At 40.9% G+C, this 19286-nt stretch overlaps 1 long non-coding RNA gene across 1 annotated transcript; it reads left to right on the top strand.

Annotated features, from left to right (window-relative positions):
- The first annotated feature begins 16620 nt into the window (after positions 1-16620).
- LOC147912828 (uncharacterized) lies at positions 16621-18315 on the top strand. The gene is made up of 2 exons (XR_015549464.1): positions 16621-16778; positions 18055-18315. It is a non-coding gene; the product is annotated as an uncharacterized LOC147912828 (long non-coding RNA).
- The last annotated feature ends 971 nt before the right edge of the window (positions 18316-19286 follow it).

The raw sequence follows: 19286 nt of genomic DNA, 5'->3' as shown, positions 1-19286 counted from the left end.
CTTTCTCCTGCTTCTATAGCTACTCACTTTCGTGTGCTTGACCAGTAACATTAAATATGGGCATTTCTTTGTGAAAAAATATGTTGTTTTGTGTGTGTCATCACTTAAGTGTCATTGTGCTGTAAATAGTTTTGTCTGTTATTTTTTCCCCTCAAGTTTTTGGTGACATCTCTACGTTGCTGAATGTTGAATGTAGTTTGTTGTTTCTGACTACTGCACTGGACTGTGTAACACGCATTTACAATCCACGTTTTATGTTTGATTTCCCAAACAATGACCCCACCTCCTGTGATCACAAACATCGCCATGGTGACCGTCCATTTGCAGGGCTGTGTGAGAATTTGTCTGGGATATACACTTGGGAATGGGGTCATTGGGCCATACATACTGTGCTTACTTAATTTAACGAAATGCTGCCAAATTCTCAACTGTCTTCTACTCTCTTGATTAGAAAACTTCTCTTCTCTGTAGCCTTGTTATTCAAAGTGGGCTCTGTGAAACAGCAGCATCACCTGCTGTTGTCAGGAACTTGTCAGAAATGCGGAATCTTAGACCCAGCCCAGATTTACTGATTCAGAGCCCCAGGAGATTCATAAGGCCCTTTACAGTTTGAGAAGCTCTATCTAACGAAGGGCAGGGGGCTCAGATGGCAGTTCTTCTAGGGCCACCCTGTCCAATATGATAGCCATTAGACACGTATGGCTATTTATATGAAAATTAATTACAATTATATAAAATTAAAAATTCAGTTCCTCAGTCACATTTGCCATATTCGGTCGCATTCACAACATTTTCAGTGCTCTACAGCCATATGTGCTGGTGGCTACTGTACCGGACGGTGCAGGTGTAGAGGGTTTCCGACATCACAAAGAGGCCTATTGGACAGCGCTGCCCTAGGAGATAGTGGTCCTCAGTCTAGGCTGCTCATTGGAATCACTCAGGAGCCTTTTTAAAAAATACGAGACTCAGTTTTTATTGAGCTATAATTTTTTAAAAATTTTATTTATTTATTTTTTCCCCCAAAGCCCCAGTAGATAGTTGTATGTCATAGCTGCACATCCTTCTAGTTGCTGTACGTGGGACGCGCCCTCAGCATGGCTGGAGAAGTGGTACGTTGGTGCGCTCCCGGGATCCGGGCCAGGGCTGCCAGCAGCGGAGCGCGCGCACTTAACCACTAAGCCATGGGGCCGACCCATATTGAGCTATAATTTACAGACAATAAAAAGCGCAGATATTAAATGTACACTTCAATGAGTTTTGACAAATGACCCATGTAACCAAGACCCCAGTCAAGACACAGAATATTTCCATCAGTCCAGAGAGTTACTTTGGGCCTCTTTCCAGTGTTTTCCCTCCACTACAGAGGCAACTATTGATTTCCTTCCATACATATTCGTTTTGTGTTCTTGGATTTCATATAGATTGATACAATGTGTAATCTTTTGTGTCTGGCTTGTTACATTTAATATAATGTCTGAAATTCATCCATGTTGTTGCATGTGTCAATAGTTCATTCCTTTTTGTTGATGAATAGTATTCTGTTGGTTGAATAAATTTACTAAGATTTGTTATCTGTTCACCTCCTGATAGACATTTGGGTCATCACAATTGAATTTGGGGGGGCGTTGAGGCTGGGGATGCTGCTCGACATTGTACAATGCACAAGACAGCACCCTCCATCTCCAACAAAGAATTATCTGGCACAAAATTCCAATAGTGTCAAAGTAGAGAAACTCGATGGAGTAAGTTCTGTTTTATTTCTACTTTGTTTCTTTGTTTGTTTTTTCCTGAATAGGTGTTGAATTTTGTCAAGTTGTTCCTCTCCTTAATCTGTTAATGTAGTGGGTTACATTGATCAGCTCATTTCTGGGATAAACCCTCTTACTCACAATGTGTTTTGCTTGTTTTATGTATTATGGATTAAATTTGCTAATACTTTGTTAAGAATTTTTTCATCTATGTTGATGAAGGGTGTTGTTTTGTAATTTTCTTTTCTTATAATGCCCTTTAGGTGTTTTGCTGTCAGAGTTATGCTGGCCTCAAAAAGAGAGATGGGAAGTGTTTCATCTTCCTTTATTACCTGGAAGATTTTGTGTTGGATTGGTATTATATCTTCCTTGAATGTTAGATAGAATTCACCAGTGAAGTCACATAGGCCTAGGATTGTCTTGGTGGGAAAGTTTTAAATTATAAATTTAAGTTTTAAACCCAGAAATAGGGGCTATTTAGATTTTCTATTTCTTCTTGTGTCAGTCTCGATAATTTGTGCCTCTCAAGGAGTTTGTCCATTTCCTTTAAGTTATTGAATTTATTGGTATAAGTTTGATTGTGACATTTCATCATTATACATTTAATGTCTACAGGATCCATAATGATGCTCCCTTTTTTAATTTCTAATATTTTAAGCCTGTATTTTCTTTCTTTCTTTTTCATCAGTTACTGAGAGGGAATCATTGAAATCCTCAACTATGATTATGGATTTATCTGTTTCTTTCTTTCTTTTTTATTTACTTATTTATTTATTTTTCCCTCAAAGCCCCAGTAGATAGTTGTATGTCATAGCTGCACATCCTTCTAGTTGCTGTATGTGGGACGCGGCCTCAGCATGGCCGAAGAAGCGGTGCGTCGGTGCACGCCCGGGATCCAAACCTGGGCCGCCAGTAGCAGAGCGAGCGCACTTAACTGCTAAGCCATGGGGCCGGCCCTATCTGTTTCTTTCTTTGGTTTTAAATTTTTTTTCTTTGTTTTGAAACTCTGTTAGGAGGTGCATAAACATTTATATAATTCAGTCTTCCTGCTGAATTGACCCTTTCATCATTACAAAATGCTCTTCTTAATCTCTGGTGTTACTTTTCTTGACTTTGTTTGATATTAATATAGCCACACTAGATTTCTTATGATTATTTGTTTGCATGGTGTATTTTTCCATTCTCTTACTTCAAGCCTATCTGTGTCTTTATACAGAACATGTCTTGTAAACAGGATATATTTGAGTCTTGCATTATCTAGTCTGATAATCACTGCCTTTTAAGAGGGGTGGTGATTTGATGTAATTATCAATATGGTTTGGTTTATGTCTACCTTCCTGCTATTTGTTTCTTTTTGTCTCTTCTATTCATTTTTCCTCATTTTCTGCCTCTTTTTGGTATTTATCAAATAATTTTTTGTTTTCATTTTATCTTCTCTATTGCCTTTTGAGGTGAACCTCTTATTATTTTGTTTTTGGTGATTACTCGATGTTTTGAGAGGTTCGGTGGATTCGATTGGAGACACAAAAAGAAACTTTCCAACCCAAACGAATGGACTGAAGGTATATTTTATTATATAGAGGAGAATAAAGGCGATAGTCTGCAAACAGATCTGAATAGGTCAAATACAAGAGGGAAATGACACAAATTGATCGGAAAGGGAAACACCAGATTGACCAAGATAGAAGCAGATTCGAATAGGTCAAATAATAAGAGGGAAAAACATCAGATCGATCGGAAAGGGAAACACCAGATCGACTGAAGGGAAATAACACAAATCAACCGAAAAGAGAAACACCAGGTCAACCGAGACAGAAACATCGGATCGGTTGCTCACAACATCCACGCCCCTCTGCCAGGGAGAGTCCCTTCGATTGACACGGCTAGGCTGGGCGGGAGTCCAATCGTCAGAGGTCCTGGACAAGGCGTCCCCACCACAGGTGAGACTCTCACCAGGCCTCACTTTCCAGCAGTTTATATAGCATCAGCAATCTCCAGAGTAAGCATTTGCAGAGTTTGCAGAGTCAGCATTTGGTGTTCCCATGCACAAATGGTTTTCAGTTGCGTACATGCTCTGAGTCCCCTGGCTATCGTCCCAGCCCGGCACAGATGGCCAGTCCGTCCTGAACTACGACACCCAAAGAGCCTTGTAATCTTATAAATTGCAACTATCTCCATGGGAGAAGGGCCAGTTCCCACCACACAGAAAGCAGCTTCATATTTCTTTGTGTGCTGGTGGCGGTAGGTCCATGGAATGGCCAAACATGGCTGTACTCATGTCAAGACACTCAAGAGCTGTGCTGTCTAACATAGAGGCCACTAAGGAGATGTGGCTATGAGTACTTGAAATGTGGCTAACATGACTGAGGAACTGAATTTTAAATTTTATTTAATTTTAATTAATTTAAATTTAAAAAGCTAGGTTATTTGGTTATTGGAAAACAATTAAGTGTGTTTGGAACAACTTGGCTTTGTGAAACTACTTTTTCAACTGTATATTTTTAGGAAATCTAAATTCAAACCCAAGTATTACCGTTCAGCTGCAGGAATTTCCTTTAGGGCCGGCCCCATGGCTTAGTGGTTGGGTGCGTGCGCTCTGCTGCTGGCGGCCGGGGTTTGGATCCCAGGCGCACCGACGCACCACTTCTCAGGTCATGCTGAGGCCACGTCCCACGTACAGCAACTAGAAGGATTTGCATCTACGACATACAGCTATCTACTGGGGCTTTGGGGGAAAAAATAAATAAATTTTAAAAAAATTTAAAAAAAAAGAATTTCCTTTAGTATTCTCTTGGTATAGATTTGCTGGTGATTAATTCTCTCAACTTTATCTGAAAATGTCTTCATTTCACTTTCATCGTTTAAGGATACTTTTGCTGAATATACAACTCTAAGTTGCCAGATCCTTTCAGCATTCTAAAATGTTTTATTCTATTGTCTTCTGACTTCCATTGTTTCTGACGATAAGTTAGCCATCATTCCTATCATTGTTCCACTAGATGCAATGTACTTTTTAATTTTTTCATTTCTTTAAACATTTTCTATTTATATTTGGCTTTCAGAAATATGACCATGATGTGCCAAGATGTGATCTTCTCTGTGTTTATCCTGCTTGGGGTTTTCTGAGCTCCTGGGATCTGTGGGCTGATGTTTTTAATAAAATTTGGAAAACATTTGCCCAGTATTTAAAATAAATTTTTGCCCCAATTCTCTCTCCAATTGTACGTATTTTAGTCTTACAGGTCACTGATGCTATTGTTCAGGTTTCCTTATTTTTTTTTTTTCTCTCTGTGCTTCACTTTGTATAACTTCTATTTAGCTGTCTTCAAGTTGACTGATCCCTTCTTCTGCTGGTTCCAATCCATATTAAATACATCCAGTGAAACTTTCATTTCATTTACTTTTTAAGTTCTAGAATATCCACTGGGTTATTTTTTAGAGTCTTCATATCTTTCCTAAAATATCCCCATTATCTTCACACACTTCATTCTTCTTTTCTGTCCAATTTCTTAACATATTTATAACGATTGTTTTAAAGTTCTTCTTTGTTCATTCTAATGTCTGGATGATCTTTGGGTCTTCTTTTTCCTCTTGGCTATGGGTTACATTTTCCTGGTTTTTGGAATGTCTTGAGATTTTATTTTATGCTGGACATTGTATATAGAAGAACAAAGGAGAAAGGTATATTATTTGCTTTATTTTGTTTAGTCTCAATAAATTTAAGCCTTTTATTCCAACAGGCAACTAGGATGAGGGCTAATTATTTAGATTTTTCTAAGAGTTGAGTTGAGCTGGGGCTGGGTGGCAGTTTTAATTAGTTAAGCTGTTCTCTGCCTTTATATGGGATTAAGGAAAGCTCACTTTGCCCTTGAGCCATGCCTCCAACTTTCTGCACCCCCCAGCAGGGACTCATTCCTTTGAGGTTGCCATAATTTGAATTGGAGTAGTTGGATTGTAGCTTTAGGTGTTTTTGGTTCATCTTTGTATTCGACCCCTGTGGGGCCATAAATCTGAGCACCATAAGACTTTACATCCTCCCTCTGCTTGCGAGCCCTGACTCCATGGCAGCGTCTGCTGCTTTCTCGACACAATTCCTAGGAATAGAGTGAGGATAACGGTTGGGTCAAGGAATTGATTTATCTTGCTGTCTCTTTGAGATTCCAATATCTATTGACAGCCCATACTGTCACTAAATGCTTGGATGGTTTATTCTTATCTGTGCAAAGTCTCTCCATCTATGACAGACCTGCTCCCCTCCACCCACAGGCACCCAGATTAGCCACTTACCTCCAGATATAAACGCGTTCATGGCTCTTTTCTCACTGACGATGGGCTTATTACTCTCTAGGATTTAGTTCATTAAGGCTTCTTTGTGTCCATTGCTCTTCAATAACTTCACAGGAAAGTATGATTTTATTTTATCCATTTAAAAAATTGCTACCATTTAAACATTGCTATCCATTTAAAAAGATGCTACCTCGAAAGCATGAACTTTTGCGTCCTTCAACGGCCTAACTGGAAGGAAAATCCTACCTTGGAGCTTTTAAAAATCCCAATGCCTGAACGCACCCCAGGCCAAGTAAATCAGAATCTCTGGGGGTGAGACTCAGACATAAATGTTTTCTAAGGCTCCTCAAATGATTCTAATTTGCAGTGTAGGCCAATAACCACTGATTGTGGCTCAGAATGCTGTAACAGCCTTCTCTGTGAGTTAAACAACTGATTTTGAAATCTTCTTTACATCATTTGCAATTTATGGAAACCTTTGGACAGTCACGTCTCTGAGACTATTATCTATAAAGTAGTGGATGTTAGAATATTCCCTTTTTGACTGTTTTTTCTGAGAACAAATGTGATATTATTGTTATGACTATTATTGTTGGAGAGGGTTGAGTTTGAAGGTCCATGAGGCTGGGGGCTTGCTAAGGTAGAGGGAGGGGGATCTCTTCTTGGACCTGCAAGGCTGTGATTACTCACTTCTAAACACAGGTGTGGCCACTGGTGGTGGCCCAGAATCCCAGCGCTATAAAGATGATGGATGTGGCCAGCAATGAGGTCACCAGGTTGGCCAGGGCCATCGAGGAGGCCACCTGGACATACTTTTTGCCTCCAGCCTTGCAGGAGGACAAGTTGATGATGGTGCCCAGGCCCAGGCCCAGGGAATAGAGCACGTGGCCTCCTGCCTGTCGCCACAGGTCCAGCGAGGCCCAGGCAGAGAGCTGTGGATGGGGGTGGGTGAGAGAGTTGGGGAGGGGGCTCAGAGCGGGGAACCACCAGTGAGCTGTCAGAGGGGCAGGCTGGGGCAGACAGCAGAGGAATGAGGGGAAGGATAGGGACAGAAGGAAAGATGTAGGGCAGGGCGACTCAGAGAAGGCCTGGGGTGTTGAGGAAGCGAGATTTGGAGTCGCTGGCCTCCCGGCTTTGGTCACCATACGTCTGAGGCTGGTGACTGCACCTTCCAAGAAGAGACCTGGGATGAAGAGGCAGAGGAGGAGGGTGTAGAGGAGGAACATCAAGAAAATCAGCTTCTGGTCATGACAGAAACCAGAAGTCAGGGGAAGGGAGGAGGAGAGGAAGACAGAGCATTAGCAGGGGACTGCAGGTCAGCAGGAGTAGAGAGATGGAGGTGAGCCGTGTTAAGATGGCCCAGATGTAACCAGAGGGAGCTATGGGAGGAGTATTCTAGGGAGACAACAATGTTGTTTAGGGGAAAAAAAAAAAAACACCAATAAGCTGTTCAGGAGTGAGGGGTAAGACCCTAAGTAAAGACGACTGTTACGCGGTGGTGCAGTTGGACACTGTTAATTCATGGACCTTGGTTTTATGGCCTCTGTGGGGGTTTAGGGACAGGAACTGCAAAGGGGAGAGGAGCCAGTGAGGTTGAAGGCTGCATGGAACAACTTCACAGGTGAAGGGGGAGGAAAGGAAACTGAGACAAGACTTTGGGAGAAAGGAACACGGTTAATAGGAATTTTAAAGTCTTTTCACTCTGGGATAGGTGAGGTAAGCCCCCTCTCCCAACCTCAGTGTGCCCTACTAAGCCTTTAGTAAAGTCTGCTTTTGTGCGAGTGGTTTATTTTGGAGGCTGTGAAGAGACAGGGAGTTGAGCCTCAGGGATGCATGCAGTGCAAGTTAATTGCTTGCATAGATGCAGGGGCGAGAAGATGCAGGTAAAGTTAACCAAAACGATCTAATAAACACACTGAAATAAATTTTCCACGTAAGGAGAATATCCAGGTGCCAAGGTGATGGATTGGAAGTATGGATTGGAATAAAATACTCTAAATGGGAAACTCTGGAAAGGAATCGGTGCCAGTCGGCTCCCTTAGGGGTTAACAGGCACTGTCACAATGCGAGAAGGTGGAAGATGCAAGGCTCCGTGGGTGAGGCTGTGGTCTGAATTCAAAGGCTGCCTGGGGGGCCCGCCTGGTGGTGCAAGTGGTTAAGTGCGTGTGCTCTGCTGCAGCGGCCCGGGGTTCGCTGGTTTGGATCCCGGGCGCACACTGATGCACTTGGCAAGCCATCATGTGATGACTTGGCAAGCCATGCTGTGGCGGCGTCCCATATAAAGTGGAGGAAGATGGGCATGGATGTTAGCCTATGGCCAGTCTTCCTCAGCGGAAAAAAGAGGAGGATTGGCAGATGTTAGCTCAGGGCCGATCTTCCTCACCAAAAAAAAAAAAAAAGGCTGCCTGTAGGTCTCCACATGCAGTGACACGGGCATGAGAGATGGTGAAGAGGGAGTTGGGTCAATACAAGGTGATCCAGACATTGTATGGTATATCCATACAATGGAATATTGTATGTCCATAAAAAGGAATGAAATTCTGATATATGCTACAACATGAGTGAGCTTTGAAAACATTATGTTAAGTTAAATAAGCCAGACACGAAAGGACAAATGTTGTATGATTCCACTTACATAAAGTATCTATCATAACATAATAGGAAAATTCATTGAGACAGAAAGTAGATTAGACATTAGGAATGGGGCTGGAAAGAGGGAGAAATGGGGAATTGGGCAAATATAAGGGACTATTAGACCGCTTAAAGCAGTTGCACAGCATTGTGAATGTACTAAACGCCACCGAATTTTTCACTTTAATATGGCTAGTTTTATGTTATGTGAATTCCACCTTAATAAAAATAAATAATAAAAAATGAAGGTGAAATAATAATGCTATCAGACAAAGACAAGGTGGGAGGATTTATCATCAACAGACCTGCACTGCAAAAAATATTAAAGGAAAATGTTTCAGCTGAAGGAAAATTACCCCAGATGCAAGCAGAGATATGCAAGAAAGAATAGAGAACACTTGAAAGGGTGAATATGTAGGCAAATATAAGAGACTATTGACTGCTTAATAGCAACAATAATAGCAATGTATTGTGGGATTTATAATATGTAGAAGGAAAATATTTTAGAACAATGGCAAAAACTGATGGGAAAGCTAGGAATAGAGGGTGACTTCCTTAATTCACAGCTTCCTTAAACCCACAGCTAACAATACACTCAACGGTGAAATATGAACGCTTTTCTCTTGAGGTTGGGAACAAGACAAGGATGTTTGTTATCACCACTTCTACTCATATTGTACAAAACTCACACGAGTAGAAAGAGAAACTTTGAATTGTCCTATAACTTTCAAACAAATTGCTCCTGTCATTAGTAACTTTCTTCCAAAGAAAACTTCTGGCCTGGATGATTTCACTTGTGAATTGTACTAAACGTTTAAGAAATAATTACTACTAATCTTGCATAAAGTCTTCCAGAATAGAAAAAGTGGCAAGACTAGCATAACCTTAACCCCAAAATCTGGCAAGGGAATTATGAAAAAGAAAATCACACACCAATGTCGTTCATGGACATTGATGCAAATGTCCCAAACCAGATATTAGCAAATCAAATCCATCAATATATAAAAACAATATTACATCACAACTGAGCTGAATTTAGTCTAGTAATTCATGGGAGTTTAGATATTTTTTCCCCCCAAAGCCCCAGTAGATAGTTGTATGTCATAGCTGCACATCCTTCTAGTTGCTGTATGTGGGATGCGGCCTCAGCATGACCGGAGAAGCGGTGTGTCGGTGTGCGCCCGGGATCCGAACCCGGGCCGCCAGCAGCGGAGCGCGCGCACTTAACCACTAAGCCACGGGGCCGGCCCTCATGGGAGTTTAAAAGTAAAAAATCAATCAGTGATAACATAATAAAGAATAAAAATCATATGATCATCTCAATATTTGCAGAAATATTTGATAAAACCCAATAGCCATTCATTAAAAAAACCTCAACTCTTAGGAAACTAGGATTAGGAAGGAACATCCTTGTTTTCATAAAGGTTATTTACAAAAAAGCTTACAGCAAACATCAGACTTAATGATAAAATGTTGAAGGCTTTTCCTTGGAGCTCAGGAATAAGACAAGGATGCCCACTACCATCCCTTCTAGTCAAATTCAATTTAAAGTTTGAGTAGATTAAGAGCATTAATGGTCCCAAGTCTTCAATTTTTCCTATATCCACCATCTTTGCAATGTGATTCTGCAGTTCCTCTTGCTAAGGAGGCAATAATCTACTCTCCTACCCCTTGAATCTGGGCTGGTGTGCCAATTCACAGCCTGGGCTTCAAAAGACCTTTTTTGTTATTGCTTGCCCTCTTACACTTCTGCTATCACCATGAGGACATGTCTAGGCTAATCTGCTGGGAAATGAGATGTGTCACTCAGAGCTGAATCACTCCAGTGGTCCCAGGTCAAGCTAGCCTAGATCAGTCAATAGCCAGCCAACTCCCTTACATATTTGCTGAGCCCAGCCCAATAACTCATGAGGTATAATATGAAATTCTTGTTTTAAGCTGCTGAATTTTGAGGTGGTTTGTTACGCAGCATTGTGGTAGCAATAGATATTTAATACAAGGGTCTAGAAAATGCAATAAGATTTTTAAAAGTTTGGAAAAGAAGTAAAGCTGTCATTATTTACAAATATGATTGTGCATGTAAAAGGTAACACAGAATCTGTAAATACATTATTAGGATTAATAAGTGATGTTATCAAGGTTGCTAGATACTGAGTTAATGGAATACAATTAATAGATTCTTTACACACTAACAAGACATAAATAGATAATGAAAAAAATTAAAGGTAACATTTATAATAACATGGAGATATTTCAAGTGCTTAAGAATAAATCTAACAAAAGAAAGACAAGACCTCTATATCAAAACCTATAAATAATTATTGAGAGAAGTAAAAGTTTTAAATAAATGGAGAGAGAGTACATGTCAACCCAGAGTATGGTAGAAATAACAGTGTTAATTAGGATGGGAAAAGGTATATTCATACAGAAAAAATAAAATTTGATCATTATTTCACATCATACAAAAGTTAATCCATGAAGATTACAGGTTTAAACATGAAAGGCAATTCAAAAAGCTTCTAAAGAAGTTAATGTTGGAGAATATCTTCATGAGCTGGAGGTTAAGAAAGATTTCTTAAACAAGACTCAGAGAGCACTAACCATAAGGGAAACAATAGATAAATTTGAGTTTATTAGAATTCAGAACATCTATTCCTTAAAAGACACCATTAAAAGAGTCAAAATAGAATAGAAAAAAGTTGCTACATATGTAGTTAATACAGGGCTTTTATCCAGAATCTATAAAAAGCTCCTACAAATCAATAAGAACAATATAAATAACCCAATAGAAAAATGCTCAAGAAACTTGAAGAGACCTTTCACCAAAGTGGTTCTCCAAATGGCCAGTGAAGATATGAAAAAGTGCTCAGGCTATTTAAACAGCAGGGAAATGGTAATTAAAACCATAATGAGGTGCCACTACACACCAGTCAGACTGGCTAGTATGAAAAAACTGAGAACACCAAATATTGGCAAGAATGAGGAGCCATGGGAAATCTTATACACTGCTGGTGGGAATGGAAACTGACAAAAATTATTTTGAAAGATAGGTCGGCCATTATCTATTAAGATTGAAGGTATACATATCCCGTGAACAGCAATTTCACTCCTACGTATAATTGCAACAAAAATGTGTGTACATGTGCACTAAAGAACACACACAGTAATTTCCTTAACAGCATTGTTTGCAACAACCCCAAAAGGAAACAACCCAGAAATTCATCACAGTAGCATGGATATATAGCAATATAGCCAGTACAAAGGAATACTACACAGCAAAAAAAGACATGAACTACAGCTATGCTTAATGATGTGGATGAATCTCAAAAACGTAACACTGAGTGAAAGAAGCTATATCCTAAAGAATATATATCAATGGGGCCGGCCCTGTGGCCCAAGCGGTTAAGTGCACGTGCTCTGCTGCGGCGGACTGGGGTTCGCCGGTTTGGATCCCGGGCACACACTGACGCACTGCTTGGCAAGCCATGCTGTGGGGGCGTCCCATATAAAGTGGAGGAAGATGGGCACGGATGTTAGCTCAGGGCCAGTCTTCCTCACACACACACGAAAAGAGGAGGATTGGCAGATGTTAGCACAGGGCCAATCTTCCTCACACACACACGAAAAAGAAAGAATATATATCATATGGCTCTGTTTATATCAAAGTCCAAAAGAAACAGGAAAAACTAAACTTAAGTGTTTAGATATGCATACTGAGGTGGTAAAACCATAAAGTAAAGCAAAGAAGTGATGATCGTAAGTGTCAGGATAGTGATTCCCTTTCGGGCGGCAGGAGGGATTGGTGGCTGGGAAAGGCTCAAGGGAGCATTTTTAGCATGTAGGCAATGTTCTCCTTTTTTGACTAGGATGGTTGGGGTATTTGCTTTGTAATAAATCATTGAGTGGAAAATTTCAGTTTTGTACACTTTTTTGAATACGTATTATATTTTATGATTAAAAAGAGGTATATATGTATGCAAGAACATAACAAAGTCCAAAACACACTGCTAGGTGAAAAGGCACAGAATATCAAATGTATGATACCATTTATGAAAAAAACGATCCACATAAAGAAAACAACACATTTCTAAGTGTTCGTACATATGCACGTAAATGCATAGAAAACTCCTTTCTGGCTGCTGTTTTTCACACTAACATTCTCCTTTCTGTCCCTTCCCATCCTCCCTCATCCAGATAACTCCAACGCATCATTGGTGTCTCCTCTCAGATCCAACTTCCTCCAGAAAGCCGAGCTTGATCACCTTTGCTGCTTCCCTGCTGCAGTACCTGACATGAAGTTGGAACTCTCCAGAGATCTGGTGAGGTTTTAATACAACCACCTGACACATAAACGCCCTTTTGTAACTGAGCAAAAAGGGGCTCATTCTGCTTGCCACAATCTGATGCCAATCAATTGCAAACAGGCCAGTGGTTGAGAAAGGAAAATTTATACGATTAGCTAGCATAATCGGAAGATGGCAGACTAGTGTCCTAAAGAACCATCTTAAAATCATACAGAGTCTTGAGGCAGTTATATAGGGGAAATGGGCAGGGAAGGAGAGGGTTTAGGGATATTGACCATCTGGTGTGATGAACTTCAAGGCACCTCATTATCTCTTTCTTCTGTCATTTGTGATGGAAACCAGCATAGAGTTTTTCTTTCTGGAGGTCATCACGTTCCTGGGGAACTCAGAGAACAAAGTTTTCATCTTATCACAGCTGGGAGATATACGTAAGCAAGAATCACAGAACTAGCAGATCATGTATTTTGCAAAAGTGAGAGGTGCTTAATCATCTAGGCTACATGCAGGCTAGAATGTATTCACAGAGACTAGGGAGTCAGGATCATAGTTACAATATCGCTTCCTTTCCCTAAGCTGGCTTCCCTCATGCTAACCTAAGATCTAGCTGTTACACTTGCACATCCCCAGCGCAATGGCCCCAATAGGCTCCATTCGGGGAAGTTCTGATTAAAATGCTTCCACAAACTGTTGCAATCTGGAAATGCTGCTATTGTGGTATTCAGCTGGCATCTCCCTGACTTTTTGTCTCACCAGGACAGCCTTTGTTGGGTAACCAGTTTCCAAATTTGGTTTGGGGAATGTGGCTCCTCCCCACCCCACCTATTCAAGAGCCCACTGCACAGACTCTAACTGGGTGGGCAGTCATCCTGCTCTGCACACACCTTTCAGCCTCCTCTGTGGGCAGTGCTGGCACCAGCATTAGCTTCTGCACCAAGGCAGCACACAATCCAGGTAGATTCGACCTGGTAACTTGAGAAAATGGCTCAGGGAGGATGCAAAGTGGGGTCATTTGGCCTCCTCTTGGTTTAAGTTTGAAGTTTTAGTTTAACTAGGTGCAAAGCCTACAAAATCTTAAAAGGTACCATGATTTAAAAATGTTTGCTCCTTTTAGGTTTGGGAAAGCGGCACAGCCAATGTTAGAAATTGGATATTATCATATATGTATATATGAATATTTTATACTTGTGTATCTCTTACAAATTGGATATTATTATTTATATATATTATGTATTGGACATTGTTATATATTATATCTAGAATATAAACACATGTTAATATATTCCATGAGTATATGTATGCATCTTTATTACAAATTCAATATTATTATAGACTATATATTATATATTGGATAATATTGTTAAATGTAACATATAGATATACATATATATTAATATATACTCTATGAACATATGTGTGTGCATTTCTTACAAATTGGAGATTATATATATTTCCATTATAACATAAGTATTTTCCTATGTAACAAAGTATTCTTTAAAAATATGATTTTTATGGCTACTTAATATTCCAGAGTTATTATATAAACCTGATCAAGTCTATCGTTTGCTTAAATCCTCCCCAGGGTCCTCAGGGCCCTGGCTAGTTTAGCACCCAGGGCCCTTCCTGACGGCCCCGTTTCCCCCTCCTGCTCCCGCCTCCCACCCTGCCTCTAGCTACAGCCCCACACTTGTCACCCTTTCAAGGCTACGTACCTGCAATTAACTCTGCTGCCGATGCTCCTCTGCCCTCGCCCCCGGGCGGTGCCAGCCCAGGGAGCGTCCGCCTGGGGTAATTGTCTCTGTCACCAGGCCGGCCTGCCTGGATCTGTGCACTGGGTCTTTCTCGGCCTCCGCGCCCCCTGCTCTGTCTGCTCTCCGCCAGGCTCTCAGAGCATCAAAGGAGCGACAGCCTGTTTGAAGGCCAGCTGAGAAACTGATCCGGACGGGCGAGTCCCAGGAGTCCACCCAGGAGCGAGTCAGCGCAGGACGCGCCGACAGCATCCCAGCCCCACCGGGCTCAGCCCCGCTCGCCTGCCGGGAGGAAGTCGGTGTCTCCAGGGCGGGCCCACGCGCGACCTGCGAGAAGAGAGAGCCAGAAAGGGCGAGGCGGGCTCGGGAGCCAGGAGGGGGCGGGATGCGCCACCAGATCTCTGCGCCACCCGCTGGCGTACCCCGCCCCTCCTCTCCCAGGCTCAGGGCATCCTTGACCCCTAAGTTCCTGGAAAGCAAGGGAGATGGGAAGGGAGGCTCGGAGGTTTGGGAGGGGTGGTGGCCGGGGCAACAGAGGCCTGGCTCCCCGAGAGGTCAGGAGCTGGGGGCCAGGACTACTGCACCCCCCTTTACCCGCCACCGACTCGAGAGTCCGGAGAAAACCAGTGGCTTCTGCAGGCACGCGTGTGTGTGTGTTGGGGGGCGCCTGGGCGCGCGACCGGGGGCCGAGGGTCTGCGGGAGCCACCGCCATCCACTGGGGCCAGAGGCGATTTTACTATGTCGCTGCAGCCGGAAGGCGATTTAGGCAATTCACCCTGGAGATGCTCGCATCTGAGGTGCCCCCTACAGACCCCCACCCCCAGCCCAGACCCTCCTCTGCCCCTGTTGATTCAGTCGTCTGGGCTCCGGACCCGCAGGTCGTAGGCCGCTGCCGGCGTCTCGGCCCCAGCTCTCTGAAGCGTGCCGCCTCCCCCACGGTGCCCCGAGCTCTGAAACCTGATGATCTGCGTGCTTCGGAGTGAAGCGCACTTCAGGTCCTCCCACTCCTTCCACCCTGTAAAAAGCACATGGTTATAGCGTCAATCAAACCATGGCGCTCAAAGTGTGGTCCGTGAACCAGTAGCGTTACCTGGAGGCTTGATACAAATGCAAATTAATTGATCTAAATTTAGCTCCACTCAATCCGAATCACTAGGAGTGGATCCCAAGAATCTGTTGAACAAACTCTCCGGGTGATTCTTAGGTATACTAAAGTTTGAGAAACAAAGACCTAAATCGCAGAAAAAGATGGAGAGCTCATCATTTTACTTGATGAAGCTGGCATAACTTGAACACTAAAATCTAAAAAAGACACTAAAAAAAATTCATCTATGATGAGTAGAGGAACAAACTAAATAAATATTAGCAAATAGAATCCAGCAATATATCAAAAGGATAGTACATTATGACTAATGAAGGAGTGATTCCACAAGGATGTTTCAATACCAAAAAATCTATCAAGAAGGTGAAAACACACTTGGTAAAATTCAGTTCTATCAATATATTAAAAAACATTGCATTGTAACTTTTAAATAGGTGAACTGTATGATATATGGATTATAGCTCAATAAAGCTGTTATAAAGAAAATCTTAGACCTCTGGACAAAAGGGATCTTGGAAGGCAAGGTAGAAAGCAGACAGAATTAACGACTGCATTTTGGGTATTATGCGGGGAGATGGCAGACACGGGAGAATGGAGTCTCCAACTCCTGAGTCACCTTACTGCTCTGTCTTGAAAGGTGGAAGCCAAGAAGTGAAGGAGTGGGCGGTGCCAAGAGACCCTCTAACCTCTAAGAGGTTAGAGCCAATGGATATCAACAAGCAGAACCACACCCACAAAGTGGGCGGTGTCCCTTAACTCCTCCATCGTAATTAGGTTCTTTCAACGGCCAAATTAACCTCTTCTCAGCAGGAGTAAATGAGGAAGTCCAGAGAAAACGGCCCCTTGGACAACAGTTCTCTGACGAGCTACCCCAAACTTCAAATCCCACCCCCACCCCACAACCCTCTCAAGGGCAACCTACCCTGAATTATTAGGCAATCTGAAATCCTGGATCTCCAGGTAAGGGCTATCATTTTCTCGGTCTTGTAGGACTTTGTTCATTCAAAATTTTCAAGGCCTCAAGTTGTTCATTAAAGTCTCTTATTAACTTTTTGGAATCTCTGCTGCATTTGTAAAAACCAGATTTTTATTTATTTATTTTTTTGAAACAGCTTTTGACTTTGTGATCCTTTTTTCTATACCACTAATTTCTGCAACTTATTATTTTCTTCCTTCTATTTATTTTGGATTTATTCAGTTCTTTTTCTAGCTTCTTAAATTGGATGTTTAGCTCATCAATTTTCAGCCTTCTTTTCTGCTACTGTGTAATAATTTAAAATTAATTTACCATTTTAGCTCCCTCCCATCAATTTGATATGGTTTTTATTTCTTACTTCTCTGTAGTTTCTAATTTTTATTATGATGTAGTCCTTCACCCTTCATGTCCTTCATGAATTCTTTTAAATGTGATTTTTAAAACATCCAATTGTATGGCTTTTTCTTTTGTTATATTTTCATTGTTCACATCTGACTTAATTGCATTGTGGTCATAGAACAAGGTCTGTATAATAATCACCTGAAATTTGTTGAGACTTGTGCTATGGATTATTGTGTGATCAATTGTATATTCTGTGTGCTTGAGAAAATATGTATTTTCTAATTATTGAATACAACATATGTTCAACATATGTCCCTATGTCAAGCTTGTTGTGTTCAAATCTATATATTTACTGTTTTTCTGCTTATCTATGGATTTTGATAAATGTGTGTTAATTTTCCTTTGTCGATTTCTCCTTGTAGTTCTGTCAGTTTTATACTTTTGAAGCTATATTATTAGGTTCATGCAATTTGTAATTTTCATAACTTCCTGTTAATGTAAACTTTTAACCTCTTTAGCTCAAATAATATTTTATTGCTGTAACGTGTATAATGTCTTTTGTTTAGTATTTGCCTGGTAGAGCTTCCTTCTTCCTTTTACTTTAAATCTTCCTATGTCCTTGTGTTATAGATGTGTCTCACATAAATAGCAGATAGCTGGATTTAAAACATTTGTCCTCAATATTTGTCTTTTAACTAGTATGTTTAGTCCATTGCAAATAATTGTGATTCCTACCATATGTAGATTTATTTCTAATATTTTACCTTCTGCTTGTCCCACTTTTTCTACATTAACCTTTTATATTTTGCTGTGCATTCTTTTGGGTTGATTTCTCTCTCTTTTTCTCCCTCTGCTGGTTTGTGAATGCAGCAGAGACTACTAACGCTTCCTAATAACTGTGTTCCTCTGTCCTACCAGCCTTCTCGTTCCAGCCAATGGAAGGTGAACAGAAGTGATGTGCTCCACTTGTAGACCTGACCCATAAAACTCATTCTCCTTCTCCATCCAGAAGCTCACTGGCAAGAACTCCAGAATCTAGAGGAGGGAAGAGCCCCAAGATGAAAGGAGCCTGGGTTCCTTAATGACTGAATGAAGTAGAGCCCCCCCCACCCCCATTCCAGGCTATACTGTACTAGACCTTAATATAAGCAGGAAATAAAATTTGATTGTATGAAGTCATTGAGATTTTGTATTTGATCTGTTAGAGAAGCTATCATTATTTACCTTAAATTAATACAGAAATTGTAAATTGTGTCTATCTTTTTTAGTGGTCACCCTTGAAATTTTAACATGCATCCTTATTGAAGTCTAATCAATATTATATTTATCATCCTGCTGAGATGAATACTCTGTCTCTAGCTTGTGTGTTATTTTTGTCCAGTATTTTAGTTCTATGTCATTTTTTTAACCTTACAAATGAAACATTGTTATTATTGCTTTATAGAATCAATATGTGTTTACGTTTACCCACATTATCATCAATTTCTTGGTTTGCCATGTCTTCTGTCTCAGGTCTCAGATCTTCCTTCTGGGATCATTTTACTTCTCCTTGAAGTATATTCTTTACCAAAGATTTGTGGGTGGAAAACTATTTTGTTTGCCTGGAAATATCTCTATTTTACTTTTTTCTTGAGAAATAGTTTTTTGCTAGATTAACAATTCTAAGTTGACAGTTATTTTCTATCACCCCTTGGCAGATACTTTCCCACTTCTCCTGCTGTTGATAAGGAACCAGCTGTGAGATTGGCATTCCTTTGTAGGTAATGTCTTTGTGCCTGGTCCCTTTAGATCTATTTTTAGAGTGTAGTTTCCTTTAGCTGCAGTTTCCTTTTATTTATCCTCCTTTGGATATGTTGTGCTTCCCCAGTCCAAAGATTTGTGTCTTTCCCCAATTTTGGAAAACACTCAGCTTTTTTTCTCTTTGCGTATGGCTCTGCCCCATTCTTCCAATGATCTCTTTCTGGAACTCCTGTTAGATGTATGTTGGACTTTCTTCCACTATCCTCTATGTCTCTTAATCTCATATTTTTAATACTGTAGTTTCTCTGTGCTACATTATTGGCAATTTCCTCAGATTTATCTCTCTTCGTAGGTTTTTAACTGGTTGTTTAACCCATCCATTGATGCTTTTAATATTAATGATTTGTTCA

The sequence above is a fragment of the Ceratotherium simum genome, chromosome 33, assembly GCF_057802395.1.
Source record: "Ceratotherium simum simum isolate JZ-2026a chromosome 33, ASM5780239v1, whole genome shotgun sequence".
In the NCBI taxonomy this organism is placed as follows: domain Eukaryota; kingdom Metazoa; phylum Chordata; class Mammalia; order Perissodactyla; family Rhinocerotidae; genus Ceratotherium; species Ceratotherium simum.
Note: the sequence above shows the minus strand (reverse complement) of the source record. Positions and strands in the feature narration are given on the sequence as shown.